The sequence below is a fragment of the Podarcis melisellensis genome (genome assembly GCF_964234715.1).
Source record: "Podarcis melisellensis genome assembly, chromosome: 16".
Classification (NCBI taxonomy): Eukaryota; Metazoa; Chordata; class Lepidosauria; order Squamata; family Lacertidae; genus Podarcis; species Podarcis melisellensis.
Window position 1 is genome coordinate 34,312,358 of NC_138533.1, and position 19,064 is coordinate 34,331,421.

At 44.6% G+C, this 19,064-nt stretch overlaps 1 protein-coding gene across 2 annotated transcripts in view; it reads right to left on the bottom strand.

Annotated features, from left to right (window-relative positions):
• Window positions 1–19,064, bottom strand: part of ADGRD1 (adhesion G protein-coupled receptor D1) — a 262,582-nt gene that overhangs the window by 20,764 nt on the left and 222,754 nt on the right. The gene's annotated exons all lie outside the window — the stretch shown is intronic.

Sequence of the window (19,064 nt, forward strand, 5' to 3'; positions counted from 1 at the left end):
AAGGCAAACTTGGATGTGCAGAGGAAATGGGGGTAAGGAAAGATAAATGATGCTACATTTCATTTTTACTTTTTTAGAACAGTGATGTGGGGGTGGGGACTCAGAGAAGCACAGCTCTGGGACTTTTCTTTACAGCAGGAGTGATGATGTATTGCGTGTCAAGGCACCCTAGCGCCAAAGTTCCCAGGAGAACAATAGAGACCCAGACAAAAGTACAGTATTTTTCACCCTATAGGACGCACTTTTCCCCTCTAAAAATGAAGGGGAAATGTGTGTGCGTCCTATGGGGCGAATGCAGGCTTTCGCTGAAGCTTGGAGAGTGAGAGGGATTGGTGCGCACTGACCCTTCTCGCTCTCCAGGCTTCAGGAAGCTATCAGCAAGCCTTGGGAGCCCGCGGGAGTTCCCGCGGGGCTCCCACGGCTTGCGCACTGCTGCCTGCACCCCGAAGCCCGGGCTCGTTGAGCAGTCGTGCCTGGGCTTCAGGTAGCTCTGCACAAGCTGCGGCAGCCTTCCCACGGCTTGCACAGAACTGCATCTATCCCGAAGCCCGGGCGCGCTGAGCAGTCACGCCCGGGCTTTGGGTAGCTCTGCACAAGCTGCGGCAGCCCTCCCACAGCTTGCGCAGAGCTGCCTGTATCCTGAAGCCAGGGTGCGCTGAGCAGTCGCGCCCGGGCTTTGGGTAGCTCTCCGCAAGCCGTGGGAGGGCTCCCATGGCTTGCGGAGAGCAGCCTGTTCTGGGGACTGGGGTCGGGGAAGCTCGGGCTTCCCCCGCCCCAGCCCCACACCTGGGGGGGGGAAATATATATATTTTTATTTCCCCCCAAAAAAACTAGGTGCGCCTTATGGGCTGGTGAGCCCTATGGGGCGAAAAATACGGTATTTTAGTTTATGGGTTGAAATAGGCCACAACGTGATTGGTTACAGATGTGAGCCGTTTGGCTTAGGCATTGGGGTGAAGCCAGGCTATATTTTCATTCCTGCCCATCTGCAGGGAATCCACATATGGATAAACCACCAATAGGGTGCACCCTGTGACTTACATCGAATAGGGGCACCCTGAGAGGTCCCCGTTGGGCTGTGACATGGCCCCAGCCCACGTCCAGGCATCAGACAGGATTCACACCCTGGATCCCTTTAACAGGATACCCATACTGAGGAGGGAGAGGTGAGGCTACAACCTGCCCTCCATCAAACAAAGGCTTACCAAATGCCTAACCTCACAAAAGTTGTGACAATTGCTACTAGGTAGGCGAAAACCAAATTGCCAAATTGCCAAGTGGAAAAATTCCTACCAAGAAGAGTTTGGATTTGATATCCCGCTTTATCACTACCCTAAGGAGTCTCAAAGCTGCTAACATTCTCCTTTCCCTTCCTCCCCCACAACAAACACTCATTGAGGTGAGTGGGGCTGAGAGATTTCAGAGAAGTGTGACTGGCCCAAGGTCACCCAGCAGCTGCATGTGGAGGAGCAGAGACGCGAACCCGGTTCACCAGATTACAAGACTACCGCTCTTAACCACTACACCACACTGGGTCCCACCGGGAAAAGCTGAGTGAACTTCAAGAGTTCTGGCAATATCATCCAGATTACTTTGGTGGGTTCCCCTTGCTCTGGCTAGTGAATGAAGCAATAACAAGAGTTTTCAAGTTTTACTATTGTTCATTCCACATGAACATAAAGGAGGCAGCTTTATACTATGACTGTCAGCAGACCCTAACAAATTGGGTGCTATGCTTTGTATTACTATTGTATGTGTGCACGAAGGATCAGCATAGCTGGCTGCATATTTAGACCTTGTCATTATGGGTCCCTGTCCTTCTGCATTAACTCCTACACCGCTCTATGAGACCCTAGGCCTTCCTTCCCTCTCACTCACTCTCTTTTTAAATTATGTGCGGAACTAAGCTGAAAGGATAATGGCAGATGCACTGCGTCTCTGTGCGCGGTAGCAAAGTAAAAAGAAAATCCATGCTCCTTGTAAGATGGTACAACTTGCCATGAAATGTGATACATTAAAGACGTTGCCAGAAATTGCCAGGCTAGCATCCTTGGCCCTATTTATAATCCAAGGACTCTGTGTCAGCTTTATGGAGAATCAGAAGACTAATATCAGAGTTATGCTGTTGCATAAAGTAAACACTCATTCAAACAAGCACCTTGCACTGCTCCATGGGCAGTGGCATAAATCACGGGTGGAACCTGGTGGCTCGCTTCGCAGCTCAGAGCTTGATATGCATATATCTCTTTGCACCATTTTCCCAAAGCAAAAAAATCAAAAAAGATATGGGGTAATTATTAACAGGAGGGAAGAATCTGTATTTTTGGATTCAGCATTCTTCATGCCTCAAGATGTGATTTTTCAACTCCCCAACACATATTCTATATTCTAGAATTTTTTATGTCTTCATTTCTCTTTTTAAATAAAGCTCTGGCATCCAAACTTAAAAATGATGCCAGTCTGTGCTCTATCTTTTCACCGCGCAACTGACAAAAGAAGAACATCATGCTTGAGCAAATGACAGTCCAGCCCAAGTTGTGTATTTTTAAGTTCTGTAGATTCCAATGGGAGATTTAACTTTCTCCCATTAATGGAACTGAAAATTTGTTTCACTTTGGCTAACTTATACTGACAGCCCTTATCATAGCAATCCAGTGAAAACATTCCAGACTATGACTGTTCAAAACAGCACAAGGTGGGAATAACAATTAGCACAGAGCTGAATTTAGATGAAGTTTGGTTCTGGCTGCAAGATGTCTTGAGAGGAGATGGCAACAAACCTCCAGGAACTCACATATCAAATTATCCCATAAGAGAGCTTAATCCAGGGGTCAGCAACCTTTTTCAGCAGGGGGCCAGTCCACCGTCCCTCAGACCATGTGGTAGGCCGGACTATATTTTGAAAAAAATATATGAACAAATTCCTATGCCCCACAAATAACCCAGAGATGCATTTTAAATAAAAGCACACATTCTACTCATGTAAAAACACCAGGCAGGCCCCACAAATAACCCAGAGACACATTTTAAATAAAAGGACACATTCTACTCATGTAAAAACACCAGGCAGGCCCCACAAATAACCCAGAGGTGCATTTTAAATAAAAGGACACATGCTATTCATGTAAAAACACTCTGATTCCCAGACCCTCTGTGGGCCAGATTGAGAAGGCAATTGGGACGGATCCGGCCCCCGGGCCTTAGGTTGCCTACCCTTGGGCCTTAATCTATATTCAGAATCCTCACTTGCACAGGCCCCTGAGCACAGACAGGTGTTCAAGCTCTCCAGGGGACCTCTTAAGTCATCTTTTCATCTGCTTCTTTTGTTGCTAAGGTGCTTTTTTGATTGCAGTTTAGAAACCAGGCAAACAGAGACAACATGAAGTGAAAACTATTGTTTTATAGTTGTAATGAGGAATGTGCGGCAGGTTGGAGCAGTGCACAACTGCAGCCTCTTCTTTCTCTGATGACCAGTTGCTAAAGGCAGAGAGGGCATTTCTCAGCTGGAGCAGGACGGAGGGGTGCCTTGCTGTGCCAAGCAGTTCCTATGAGACAGGAGTTCTAGAGATTTGGCGCCCTCCTTTTTATCCCACTGCTAAAACAAGATATATGGTAAAATCAGCTGCCTACCTGTCACAATTAGACTTACATAGTCATAAAAAGGTAAAGGTAAAGGGACCCCTGACCGTTAGGTCCAGTCATGGACGACTCTGGAGTTGCGGTGCTCATCTAGCTTTACTGGCCGAGGGAGGCGGCATACAGCTTCCCAGTCATGTGGCCAGCATGACTAAGCTGCTTCTGGCGAACCAGAGCAGTGCATGGAAATGCCGTTTACCTTCCAGCCGGAACGGTACCTATTTATCTACTTGCACTTTGATGTTCTTTCGAACTGCTAGGTTGGCAGGAGCAGGGACCGAACAACGGGAGCTCACCCCATTACGGGGATTCGAACCGGCAACCTTCTGATCAGCAAGCCCTAGGCTCTGTGGTTTAACCCACAGCGCCACCTGCGTCCCTTATATAGTCATAGGAAGGCTTTTATACTTGCAAGGTGTGTTGCCCTCCCATCAGTGGGTTTAGATGGGCGCTACAGAAACAAACCTTTGTCAAAAGGCTCTGTTCTTGCAATGGTAGAGACCATAGACCATGTTCTCTTACATTGCCCCTATTATCAAGAGGCTTGTACAAAGACTATTGCCCCACTGCTTAGAAGAATGTCCAGATGTTCAAGTTTGCAATTGCCCAGTCTACTTCGAGAAGACTACAGCATTAGTTACAAAATTTTGTGCAACAGCCTACAAAATTAGCCTGTTGCTTCTACCTACTGGGTCAGTGTATACTTTCTATCTTAAAAAATAAATAAATCATTAAGTTTTAATTTTGTATATCAGCCATTTTATCGTACTTCATTTTAACCATACTAGTACTTGTTGGATTTGTTGCATTAACTAGAGTATGCTGGTTTTTAACTATATAATAAAGATACTGCTACAGACTCAGGCTGTGTGGCAGAAGTGAAAACTGATTTTCTCAGTGATAACCATTCTATATGACTATTTCAGTTGCAACCTTCTCGTTTTTCTTTTGCTATTATTAATCAGGTTCTGCAGAATGATCATTTAGAAAATCTCTTATTGTGTGTCAGATACTGTGAGTCCTTTGATTCCTGAGTCTTTGTTCACATATTCAGGCTGCAGGGCAGGAGTTAGCCCTTCACCTGCCTTAAGCTTTTCCATGGCAATTTGTCTGCTCCGAAGCCGTACTGCTCCTTGCAGACAGCCAGGTGGATGTTTAGCCTTACAAACTTGTGTCTGGAAAAGGGAGTTGCAGTGGGGAAGTGAAGGGTAAAGTTATTCTTCCTTATGTTGCTTTTCCACTGAAAATTTCCCCTAGCAGAAACAGTCTGCAGATTGTTCGGCCGATACTGTGTTTGCTCATTGTTTTTGCCTAACCAAGAACTCCATGCAATTTGTAGTCTTACTGAATATTGATGCTGAACCAATAAAAGACATTGAGCTGATTCTCCATTACGTCTTCATGTCACTACCTTTACTGTCATTGTTAGATTGGTTTCAGCCAGAGATTTTCAAATTGCATAATGCTGCTGATAAGGGCTGCTGTTTTGCAGAGAAAACAACCCGCTAGAAATCTGCGCTTTTAAGAAACCCCTTTTTTAGAGGCAGTTTGACAATACAAATCCCCTATAGGAGTCTACCAACCTGGTTTACAAAAAGAAATTTGCACTGCATACATGCTAACACAATGGCAAAACTGCAAAAGCAGTTCTGAAAAATAACAGGCAGAGCCAACTGATTCTAGGATCCTCCCCATCCTCCTCCCTGTTGAGTTGTACAAGGTCAACAGTGACATTAAGGAGGAGGAAGCTGACAACCAGGGTCACCCCTGGACTTGAGATCAGTAAGAAGGCATGCCAGGTGAGGGCTGACTGAGGGCAGGCTGAGGTTGATAGGCCACTGCTTCCTCTGTCGCAATGAACCAGCTTCTGCTGAGACAGAGTTCTCTTGCTGAATCCCTCCAAGGTTCAGCCCTCATGGGTCTACACTTGAAACTCCTGAATCCAGAAGCTAGGTAATCTGTCTGTTCTTGATGGGGTTGCAATCCTGATGAAGGAGCAGCTGCATAGCCCAGGTGGCGGCGGCTAGAGCATATTTTGCCAGTTATGAGTTTTTATGAACTGACTGTCAGGAGTGGGTGCCAGGAGCAGGACACCAATAAATCACATGGCTTCAGTGAGGTTAACTCTTCATTTGGAGAAACAAGACCAGGCCTAGAGAGCACAGCGACTCTTCCCAGTAGAACTTGCTCCTATGAGGCAATTGTAGGGACTGAAGGTCCTCACTTTCCATAGCTCCCCAAGTCTCCTCCTCCTCCAGTTCCTTTCCAAGCAATCTGAGGCTCCTTGTCTTACCTGCCTTTGTTCCTCCCTCTTCATACCTCTTTGGGTTCTGGGAGACCAGGGGGATGGAAGCTGGTCACAGCAGAACAGGGAGACAAACTAGCTTCCTCACTTGTTGTTTAGTCATTTAGTCATGTCCAACTCTTCGTGACCCTATGGACCAGAGCACACCAGGCACTCCTGTCTTCCACTGCCTCCCACAGTTTGGTCAGACTCATGTTTGTAGCTTCGAGAACACTGTCCAACCATCTCGTCCTCTGTCGTCCCCTTCTCCTTGTGCCCTCCATCTTTCCCAGCATCAGGGTCTTTTCCAGAGTGTCTTCTCTTCTCATGAGGTGGCCAAAGTACTGGAGCCTCAGCTTCAGGATCTGTCCTTCCAGTGAGCACTCAGGGCTGATTTCCTCATTAGCCTGACTCATCTCTGCCTCTTGGTCCCCCTCCTCTCTAGCCTCCTCTTCTGGACTGCTCCCTGCCACAGACTCTTCCTGCTCACTAAAACCTGTTGCCTCTCCAGTTTCTGGCACCTCCTCCTCCCGGTCTTCTCTTTTTTCTCCCTCTGACCACTCATCATCGTCCCACCACCAATCCCATGGCTCTGAGCATTCTTCCCTTGGGGCTTCCCCAGCAGGTTCACCAACCCTGTTTTAGGGTGAAATGCATGTAAATATGCATACAGCCAGGGGTCAGCAAATTTTTTCAGCAAGGGGCCGGTCCACTGTCCCTCAGATCTTGTGGGGGGACGGACTATATTTTTGGGAGGGCAAGAAAAAGAATGAATTCCTATGCCCCACAAATAACACAGAGATGCATTTTAAATAGAAGGACACATTCTACTCATGTAAAAACAAGCTGATTCCTGGACCATCCGTGGGCCAAATTTAGAAGGTGATCGAGCTGGATCCTGCCCCCGGGCCTTAGTTTGCCTACCCATGGCAACAGGATGGGGTGGTTTTATGACCAAACACAAAATGAAACTGACATGGGCTTCGGGGGGAGACCTGTCCACTCTTAGACCAAGCTTGCTCTGTGGTTGTTCAAGAGATCACTTTGAACTCATCAAATTCTAACAACTCACATCTTTTGCCTGTATTAAAAGTTGATGGCAGCAAATCCTTCTCTTTAAAAGTACTACAGTTTATTCTATTTCCCATGCCCTGAATAATGCCGACATACACCGTGCATTTCTTTTCAAAAATGTCTGCTTGGGTTTGCAGTGTTTTTGAGGGGGAGGGATTGAACGAGCTCTTCAAACTCATTTATCACCCACCTGCATTCAAAATTAATGAATACGTGCCACTAAAATTTAAACACCCCCCCCCCAACTGAAAGCCGAGCATTATGATTAAGGTTACCTGGTGCATTATCACAATAAGAGATTTTACTATAAAGTTGCACAAATCTTTTCTTGCAAAGGAAAGTACTGTTCAACCTTTTAAAAAAATAATCATATCATTTAATCCTCATAAACTTGCTATTGCCACTGAATTTAGGAATAACAAAAGGTTCTGTGCCCAAGCTCTTTAGGCAGAGTGTGTCTGACTAAATGAATTTTTCTTTCTCTCATTGTGCAAATTTAAAATGTTAAGTTCAAGGGGAAACAGGCAAACAAAAAAACAAAAGCAAAACACACAAATAAAACCAACCGTCAGAAATCCTATAATTGTATTACATTATTACTCCCACACCTGGGAGCAAGATGTGCTGAACAGAAAGGATTAAAAAAAGTTAAATGCTCCTGAGTTTTGCCCAAGTGCTTCCATTTAAAGTCACCTTATACAAATCATGCTTGCAACAAAATGTTACAGCACTGGGTGCTTCTGTTCAGAATTCCAATCATGCCTACCTTTTTCAGCACACCCACAGAAATGACTCATGGAGGGAAAAGTTACATTTATTCCAATGTAAATGTAAATAAAGGATCAGCAAATAATAAATCAACTGAATGAACCAAATAAAGACAGTCCAGGCAGGGAAGCAAGAGCTGTTACTCTGAGAGTAAGAGCTGCTCCCAGTGGATCAGGCTCCCTTGGAAAATGGTGGGCTCTCCTTCCTTGGAGGTTTTTAAGCAGAGGTTGGGCAGCCATCTGTCATGGATTCCTGCATTCCTGCATTGCAGGGGGGTTGGACTAAATAATAATAATTATTATTATTATTATTATTATTATTATTATTATTTATTTATTTATTTATTTATATCCCGCCCTCCCCACCCAGAGCCGGGCTCAGAGCGGCTAACAACAGTAGAAGTAACACAGCATTCTAAAATCAATTCATTCTAAAATCACTTCAAAATCAAATTAATGGCAACCATTGGGCTAGAGTTCTGTGAGGATTACCAAAGGAGGGGGTCAGGCTGTGCCTTGGCCAACAGCCTGGTGGAACAGGTCTGTCTTGCAGGCCCTGCAGAAAGATGTCAAGTCCTTCAGGGCCCTGGTCTCTTGTGACAGAGCGTTCCACCAGATCGGGGCCACATTCAAAAAAGCCCTGGCTCTGGTTGAGGCCAACCTAACATCCCTGTGGCCCAGGATCTCCAAGATGTTTTTATTTGAAGAACGTAATGTCCTCCGTGGGACATACCAGGAGAGGCGGTCCCGTAAGTACGAGGGTCCTAGGCCACATAGGGCTTTAAAGGTCAAAACTAGCACCTTAAACCTGATCCTGTACTCCACCAGGAGCCAGTGCAGCTGGTATAGCACCGGCGAGGACCCCATAAGGAGTCTCGCCGCAGCATTCTGCACCCACTGGAGTTTCTGGGTCAGTCTCAAGGGCAGCCCCATGTAGAGTGAGTTACAATAATCAAGTCTGGAGGTGACCGTTGCATGGATCACAGTGGCTAGGCTATATGACCCTTGGGGTTCCTTCCAATGCTAAGATTCTATTATTTTAAGTCCCTCCCCACCCCCTGGACACATCTGTAGGTCCTCCTGTAGCCTCGTGGCAAAAGGATTGGAAGGAACTCTCCCTCTCTGCCCGAGAACCTTAAGTCAGTGAACAGGAGAAGTGCCACATGGCTCTGCCAGTTCAACATTCACCCCGTCACACATGCCAAGGACCCTACAATTTCCCCAAAGCCAACCTAGCATTGGGTAACCTAAGGGTGCCCTTGACCCAATAATGCCTCAGGTTTTCCGGACCAGACCTTAAATTTCACTTGCCCGGACTAAAAGGTAATTTAAACCAACAAAACTTCCTACTGTAAGGAAAAAGGCAGGGATGTGCAGAGCCCCAAGAACCAACCTAGAGTTGCCCCCTAAATCCTACTCACCCCCAGAAACAGGCAGCTAGCAACAGCCCATATTGTAAAGAGAGGGAGAGGGGGGAAGATGCAGCAAATGAGAATGGTAGTGAGTTTGACGGGGAACCCACTGACAGAGCCTGGCACCAATATCTCCACATATAGAGCATTTATTGTCAGGAGTTCAGCCTACACTCGAGTAGGACCCTGATAGAGACACATGCCCGACTGGCATGTTCTCTCCCTCCTGGTTGTTCGTTCAGGAGCTTCAAAAGCTTTCTTCTGCCCGAACATCACAGCGACCGATGCCAGCAGACATTGGCACACTTAGGGATCCGCAGAGTCTTCGCAGCTTTTCATGACAGACCTCAGCAACTCAGCATTTTGGCTAATCTACTTTATTTACATATAAACACACACGGAGCACTGCAACATGGCTCCCCCTCTCTCTAGCATCAGACAGCAAAGAGAAAAGAACAAAGGACAATAGTCCTACTTCACGGAACACAGAAAAACAAACATCCTGTCTCCGTCACTTCCCACTCTGTGGAGTCAAAACATATACCGTCATGTGAAGTCAAAACATATACCGTCATGTGAAAGACAAAAATCCCATGACTGCAATCATGGAGCAGGAATTCTAACATTTTTAAGTCTGCCCCAGGGCAAAGACACTTGGAGTCTTCTTTTGAGGGGGTTGGACTGTGACAAGCACCCCCCTTTAAATGATGGTAGCAGCCTTTTCGGGATTCACCATTCCATCCACCTCCAAGGTTTTCACAACAGGCACACTCACTCTCCATCTATTTTGCACCCACTCATCACATTCACACACACACACACACACACACACACACACACACACCTCTCTCTCTATATATATATTGCTCTGAGCATTTTTTTTCTCCTGAGTCTAATAAAGTGTGACCCAAACAGTGTTTGTATTTTGTCATGTCCAATGAGCCAAGGATTTAATTAGCTCTAAAACACTATCAGCAGTGACTAGCGTTCTGGTTTGCTAATGGCCAGCACTTAATATGCTTTGCTTAATGTCTTTCCTCTGTGTTCTCCAATCCAGGATGGTACGTATACTGTTCCTCACTTTGTATGCCAGGCTCGAGGAACATCTTCCTCTCTGCTAATTCCACAGCTCCTTCCACATCCTCAGGGATATGTCAGGAAATACAAACTCCAAACCTGACCCAGCTTGGCAAGCTACTCTGCCTACTGGAGAAATGCTCCTTTCCGCAAAATGGAAGTGCGACTCTGTTGATGAGAGATTTGAATACGTTCTTCCCCCCTTCCCTCGCCACCGCCATGTATCATGTGTGGCAGTTATGCCATTTAGCACCATATTGGTCTGGAAACCAAGCCTTATGAGGAACAATTGAGGGAGTTGGGAATTTTTGGCTTGGAGACGAGAAGACTGTATAGGTGCTATGGTAAGACATCTTCAAATATCTGAAGGGCTGCCACACAAAAGTTATGGCAAGCTTGCTTTCTCTCGAGCCACAATGGGAGAAAACAACTGCTGGCAAGTGAAAAGGACAACACCAAAAGGAGGATATAACAGTTTCCACATGTAGGGCAGAATAAAGATAATAGTTTGAGTTCCTCACTTGAAGCTTTATAAATTTATATATTGTAACATCACGAATGGATATCGTTAATTATGTAGCTGATGGCTAAGGGATGATTATTATAATTGAAATGTAACTGGCATTAATTATGATTATGGAACACAGTTGTATAAGATCGGAAAATGCACCCAAACCATCATGCAGGGAGTCACTAAAATGTATTAATTGGAAGTTGATAGGCACTCTGATAATTGTATAATTTGGGAATTAATTGTTATTGTTATAATTTGGCTATTGTTGGGGAGTATATTGGAAAACTAATCAAAAAAATTATATTTAAAAAATCCAAATGAATGGATTAAAATGACAAGAATCAACACTCTGAGTAAACCCCAGTAAGAAAATTTTGATTGGAAGAGCTGAACCTCAATCAACAGTGTGATGCAGCAGCAAAAAAGGTGAATGCTATTCTAGGCTGCCTCAACAGAAGTCTAGTGTCCAGATCATGGGAAGTCATATCACTGCTTTATTCTGCCTTGGTCAGACCAAACCTAGAAAACTGTGTCCAGTTCTGGGCACCACATTTTAAGAAGAATGTTGGCAAGCTGTATTGATGATTTGTTAATTATTGTATATAATTTATGTTGCAATTGTGATGTTCTACTGTGTTACTAAGTGGTGCTGTGGTCTAAACCACAGAGCCTCTTGGGCTTGCCAATTGGAAGGTCAGCAGTTCAAATCCCCATGACGGGATGAGCTCCCGTTGCTCGGTCCCTGCCAACCTAGCAGTTCAAAAGCACACAGTGCAAGTAGATAAATAGATACCGCTCCGGTGGGAAGGTAAACAGCATTTCTGTGTGCTGCTCTGGTTCACCAGAAGTGGCTTAGTCATGCTGGCCACATGACACAGAAGCTGTCTGCGGACAAACGCCGGCTCCCTTGGCCTGAAAGCGAGATGAGCGCTGCAACCCCAGAGTCGTCCACGACTGGACCTAATGGTCAGGCGTACCTTTACCTTTTACTGTGTTACTATTTATTGTATGTAAGCACTTTGTGACTCATGTGAGTGAAAAGTGACATAGAAATGCAGGAAATGAAATGAAATGTGTGCCAAGGAGGGTGACCAAGATGATCAAGGGTCTGGAAGCCTAGCCATATGAGGAACAGTTGAGAGAGTTGGGTATGCCTAGCCTGGAGAACATGAGTCTGAGCGGACATATGATCACCATCTTCAAATATCTGAAGGGCTTTCACATGGCGAATGAAGCAAGATTGTTTTCTCCTACTAAGGACCCATAAGAATAAATTTAAGTTACAAGAAATAGAATTCCATATAAACACCAGGTAGAACTTTTTGGCAGTAAGAGCTGCTCAGTGGTGGAATGGGTTCCCTCAAAAGGTGGGGTGGGCTCTCCTTCCTTGGAGGTGTTTAAACAGGTTTTGGTGGCCATCTGCTGGGCATTCTTTAGCTGTGATTTCTGCTTTACGGGGGTGGGGTGGATGAGACGACTCTTGGGCTTCCTTCCAGCTCTACAGGTCTATGATTTTATGGCAAACTGTGAGAAGAGACGTTTTTATCCTTCTCTCAAAACAGTAGAAATCATGTTCAGGCAAGTGGAGTCAATTTATGCAGATGAGAAAGTACCACTTGCTTTGCTGAAGGAGACCAAAGTCTAGAATAAAGCTTCCAATATCAGTCAGTCGGGTGCTTAGAGAAGATTACCTGCAGAGTGAAAGCATGATAATGGTGTGCCCAAGGCATCTGTTCCCTAAGGTACATTGTGTATATGTAGGATTCGCAGAAAGGGGGGAAGAGAGTGAAGTTTTGAAATGTTAAAATGATTGTAAAATTATTGAAATGTTTAAAATTGAAAATCATAAATAAAATAGATTTTTTTTTAAAAAAGAGTACAAGGGATGGCAACATTGGCTGAAGCACCAGAGTGATTCACATCTTCTGGCAAGTGAAATGAGGTGACAGTGAGGTTCTTTACTTTTGCTATTGCTTATGAACGAAGATCATGGCCACTGGGCCCATCACCTCCTGGCAAATAGAAGGGGAAGAAATGGAGGCAGTGAGAGATTTTACTTTCTTGGGCTCCATGATCACTGCAGATGGTGACAGCAGCCACTAAATTAAAAGACGCCTGCTTCTTGGGAGAAAAGCAATGACAAACCTAGACAGCATCATAAAAAGTAGAGAAATCACCTTGCCAACAAAGGTCCGTATAGTAAAAGCTATGGTTTTCCCAGTAGTGATGTATGGAAGTGAAAGCTGGACCATAAAGAAGGCTGATCGCCGAAGAATTGATGCTTTTGAATTATGGTGCTAGAGGAGACTCTTGAGAGTCCCATGGACTGCAAGAAGATCAAACCTATCCATTCTGAAGGAAATCAGCCCTGACTGCTCACTGGAAGGACAGATCGTGAAGCTGAGGCTCCAATACTTTAGCCACCTCATGAGAAGAGAAGACTCCCTGGAAAAGACCCTGATGCTGTGAAAGATGGAGGGCACAAGGAGAAGGGGATGACAGAGGACGAGATGGTTGGACAGTGTTCTCAAAGCTACCAGCATGAGTTTGACCAAACTGCAGGAGGCAGTGGAAGATAGGAGTGCCTGGTGTGCTCTGGTCCAGGGGGTCACGAAGAGTCGGACACGACTAAACAACTAAACAACAACATGGAGAATTAGCACCGAGGCACTCAAAGGTTGAGGGAAATGATCAAGCAGAAGCTAGACTCTGCATTCCCTTGATGGGGTTGTTTTTATATCACTTGCAAGTGATGGCTGGGGCCACTGAGTGCATGGCAGTCATGTAAAAGTCAGATATTTCTACACACCTGTGCACACATTCCTGCATCCTTCATCTAGACAAGCATGTGGCACCATTACAGATGAAGGGCACATTCAAGCAAAAGCTTTCCACAAGGGTGCTGTCATGTTCTCGTCCCACACCGGAACTCATAGGAAAAGCAATGAGGCTGTAGGCAAGACTGGTCAATGACTGCTGGACCGTGGACAGCTCCAAGTGAGCAACTGGCTGTGAAAAAAGGTTGGGAGCAGGGTACCTCTTCCAGGCTCCACCCGCTTGAGAGAATTTCAGAGTCTTAAAGGGCCACTATCTGGTCTGACTCCTTCATGGATCACTGCCTTGCTGTGTCAAAGGGGCTTGAATAACTCAGAGAAGTTATGAGCTATGCCGTGCAGGGCCACCCAAGATGGACAGGTCATAGTGGAGAGTTTTGACCAAACGTGATCCACCTGGAGCAGGAACCAGCAAACCACTCCAATATCTCTGCCAAGAAATGAGATGGTTGGACAGAGTTCTTGAAGCTAGGAACATGAGTTTGACCAAACTGCGGGAGGCAGTGGAAGACAGGAGTGCCTGGTGTGCTCTGGTCCATAGGGTCATGAAGAGTCAGACATGACTAAACGACTAAACAACAACAACATATCCGGTCTGAAGATAGGCACTCCTCCATCATTCCACAGACTTCTTCCTGGTTCACTCCTGGTACTGCCAGGCTGGTGATGTGGGAGCTATCTGGTTGTTCAGGCTCAGTGAAAGGTGTCCAGGCTGTCTGGCCCTACAAGCCCTAGCGCTCTTGGGGGCTCCACTGGGAGTCCTTGTCCAACCACAACTGTCTCCCTATATCCCACCGTCAATTCTGAGTCCTGTTCCACACATGGATCTTCTGCTTGTGCTGCCTCCGGCTTGGTGTCTAGATTACTGATAGATTCAGGGGTTATGATTGGTGCAGAGCAGAGCCAGTGATGAATACAACCTGGGAAGAGGGCATGGCTTAAGGGGAGGCCTCAAGAACTACATTTGACCTCCAGACTTGAAGTCCCCACCTGAGACACAGAGGAAGCTTCCATGCTTCGAGGGCTTTCAAAAATGGAATTCTTGACTTGAGATCTGAGGAGTCTACCATACACAACTCACCTCTCAGATGAGGATAGATGAATCCTGTCCTGCCCTTGCATTCATTTTCAGAAGCCTATTGGCTGAAGCATTCTTCTCTCAACAAAACAAACATGATTCTTTCCTTTGAGGAGTGTTGTGTGAATCAACACTTTACTAAGTAAAACACCAAGAGTCGTCAAACCAATGGGCAACATTAAAAAAATGAGAACAGAGAATTTGAGAGAGAGAGAGAGAGAGAGAGAGAGAGAGAGAGAGAGAGAGAGAGAGAGAGAAGAAGCTCAAGAAATGTTCTAATTGCTTTCTCCATGGCTGGGCACAACCACTCTCATTTTGGGAGCCTTGTGCTTGCTATATAAATGATACCGATTTTTCCAGCCCATCGGACCATTTCGAACAAGGCGATGAGGAAACATCCAATAAGATCTGGGCTTGGCAGTTTATCGAGAGCCAGTTAATGAGACTGTCCCTGCAAGGACAAATGGGATGCAAAGTTGGGTGCGCTGAGCCTGGGCCAAGACCTGGCTCACCCACACAAAATTTGCAAATTATTCCTGACTAGCAAGATACAGATCATCATCACTGCTGCTACATGATGTGCATGAATAAAGGGAAAATCTAACTCAGTTTGCATTTCTGAACTGCACTTTCTGAAGCAAAACACAAAGATCTTTCAGAATTTCCACTTCTCCAAATTTTGCAGTGCAGATTTCCAGCCTACTTATGTATAAAAAAGATGCATATATTAAAGTATGCATTAAAATGTAAATATTGGTGAAACTAACATATAAAAATGTGTTTTATTAGGGGAATTGATGTGCAAAAATGTGCACCTTGGGATACATTTGCATTGAAAAGGTGATGAATTTTCATGGGGACTCTTTCAAAATCTGCAACTGATGTGGAAATATGGAGAACTGCACTTAAGACTGGAGGGAAATGAGAAACAGGGGGCATTCTATAGCAGTGCTGTCACAGTGGGAAAGGCAACTGTCATAGGTAGATAGATGATAGAGATAGATAGATGATAGATAGATGATAGATATAGATAGATGATGATGATAGATAGATGATAGATAGATAGATAGATAGATAGATAGATAGATAGATAGATAGATGATAGATGATAGATGATAGATGATAGATGATAGATGATAGATGATAGATGATAGATGATAGATAGATAGATAGATAGATAGATAGATAGATGATAGATAGATAGATATAGATAGATAGATAGATAGATAGATAGATAGATAGATAGATGATAGATAGATAGATGATAGATAGATGATAGATAGATATAGATAGATAGATGATAGATAGATAGATAGATAGATAGATAGATGATAGATAGATAGATAGATAGATAGATAGATAGATAGATAGATAGATAGATAGATAGATAGATAGATAGATGATAGATAGATAGATAGATTAGATAGATAGATGATAGATAGATAGATGATAGATAGATAGATAGATAGATAGATAGATAGATAGATAGATAGATAGATAGATAGATAAGAGAGAGAGAGAGATCTTCCTGAATTTGGAAGGCAGAAATCTGAAATTTGGGTCTGTGAGGATATTAAAGTTTGCTAAATTGGTCACAGCTGATGAAAACGTTCATTTCCGTAAACATCTATATAAGGCCAGGCTTATGTTGCCCTGCACTGCTAATCGAGTGAACACGCTGAGCTCAGCTTGCCAGCACCGTATGGAAAAATCTGTAACAATTACTGGTAACAATTGCATCTATTTGTTATTGCCAGCTGCCAAGAGAAACAAGACCCCTCCAGCAAATACACACTTCTGCTGCCAACAAACCTCACTCCTGGGGTCCCTCAAGGCATCTGGGCAAATCAACGGACGCCCACCAATATTTGTTCTTGCCAGCTGGAGTCATGAGCTGTGTTCCTTATTGTACAAAAACTGTAGGTTACTTTAACGCTGACATGGTTCTGATATTTATTTATTGGCAGAAAGTGAACAAAAATGCTTAACTTCATCATGTATGTTTTCCAGAGCCCTGGGACACTCCCTGCAGGTGCTTGTTTTTTAGGGGGGGGGATGGGGGGCTATTTTCCAACAGTGAAATAAGTAATCATGTAGAAATGTTCTCATGCCATAGCAAGTTTGAAGGACCGGACTTAGAAGTTGAGTCAAAACTGAACAGATAAATAAATACTAATCAGTTTTTACTGTACCGGTGTAGTATTTATTTATCTACCACACATTTCTGAGCACAAAAAGCCCTAAACAGCCTCGGCCCAGTATACCTGAAGGAGCGTCTCCACCCCCATCATTCAGCCCAGACACTGAGGTCCAGCTCTGAGGGCCTTCTGGTGGTTCCCTCACTGTGAGAAGTGAGGTTACAGAGAACCAGGCAGAGGGCCTTCTCGGTAGTGGCGCCCTCCCTGTGGAACTCCCTCCCATCAGATATCAAGGAAATAAACAACTATCTGACTTTTAGAAGACATCTGAAGGCAGCCCTGTTTAGGGAAGTTTTTAATGTTTGATTGTTTTATCGTGTTTTTAATATGATGTTGGGAGCTGCCCAGAGTGGCTGGGGAAACCCAGCCAGATGGGTGGTGTATAAAAAAAGTTGTTGTTGTCATCTCTTCAGGTATGGCCACCAACATGGGAGGCTTTAACAGAAGATTAAAGAAATCAATGGAGTGCAAGACTAGCCATAGCTACTAGTCATGATTACTATGTTACTGCGTCCACTGTTGGAGGCAATTTGCTTCTGAATGTGAGTTGTTGGGAATCACAAGTAGGGAGAGTGTTGTAGCACTCAGGTCCTGTTTGCAGGCTTCCCATAGACATCTGGTTCACCACTGTGAGAACAGGATGCTAGGCTAGGTGGGCCTTTGGCCTGAACCAGCTGTTTATTCTTACATTCTTAAGAAATGTGTTTGGATTTCACTAACAGAAGACTCAGAGAATGAATGGCGCCCTTCTGCTAGCTCCTATATCATTTTAAGAAATTGGACTAGGTGAGCTCTGTGTCCCTTTGCTGGTCTTCAAAACTCTGGTTCTATGGAAGATAAACACCTATTCCTCACTCTGTAGTGCTACATATTTTCAGCAGGGAGACACAAGGTGCTGATATCCTCTTTCTGCATCTCACAAAAAAAGTCTGCCATGCAGGTTCAATCAACCTAGGACTCCTCTATAAATACTCCTGATAAATCTTGCAAGTTTCTGCCATGGCTAATGGCAAGTGAACTGAACCATCTGGATGGAGGTCTGACAGGTTCTTTGTTTCTAAGAAAAATGGAGGGCACCTATACATGAAACCTCTTTGCAGCATCCCATAATTTCTTCCAGGGTTGCTCGTATTTATGGCCGTATGAAAGAGAAGGAAGGAATTGTTTCCACATATCCCTTGGTGACCATGGGTTGATAGAAAACAGAACTTTGTAAATTACAGTGTTATTTGTAAAGTTTACTCAGAAGGAAGCCCCTCTGTGTCTGTGTGTGCATGCTCTGATTATGGGAATGCATGGGACCAAGCTGATATGCCTCCTCCCCAAACTTTGTGGTCACGTGTGTGGGTGGTGGAAGGTATTTCTGGAGATATTTCCTTTTTGAGGATAGTGGAGCTGCAACTCACTGCCAGACAAATTCTGCCAGCCAATGAACCATCACTCCCCACCCCCAAGTCCCTGGAACAGAAATATGTGATGATATGATCACTTTGGTTGAGGGCTTGGTAGAGAAGGGAGCCGACAAGCAGCAGCTATCAGGAAGAGTCCTTACTAGCAAAGAGTTTCTCCCCAGTTTTTCTGCTGCTCCTCATTGTTAGAGAGTTGCTCCCTGACCCCCAAAATCGGAAATTTTCATAAATTTTAGGTAAGTCTTTCAGGGGAGGCTAGTCCATTAGGGTGAAGGGGGGGACGGTCTCACCAACCTCAGTCTGACCTCACAGTCAGTTCTAGAACCAGGTCTACCAGTTCCAGACTTGCCCTAATCTAAATCGCAACCTGAGCACAAATCAACAAAAGACAATCCACATAGGAAAACACCTAGGTCTCCCATAACAAATTGAAACCTACAATTTTGTCACAGCTCAAGTGGGGTGGAGGGGAATCTGAGTTGCCATTGATCACCGTTCATTTCTCACAGGACTATGCCGTTTGCAGCTTTTCAAAATAAAGCATCAGCCATCATTTTCCTTTCCAATACCTCAAACTCATTACAGAATAATTAGAACATAGATCTTAACAGAGACATATTTACTGGTTTCCCCTTCGATTCTGGAAAAGGCATACAATAACTAAGCAAGCTTTCATTAGCCCAGATCTTTCCGCCAATCTCAGAAAAGTTGCTTGCTTGCTTGAAAAAGGAGCAAGTAATCTAAATCAACAAATTACTCTTCTGAAAGTATGATTTAAAGC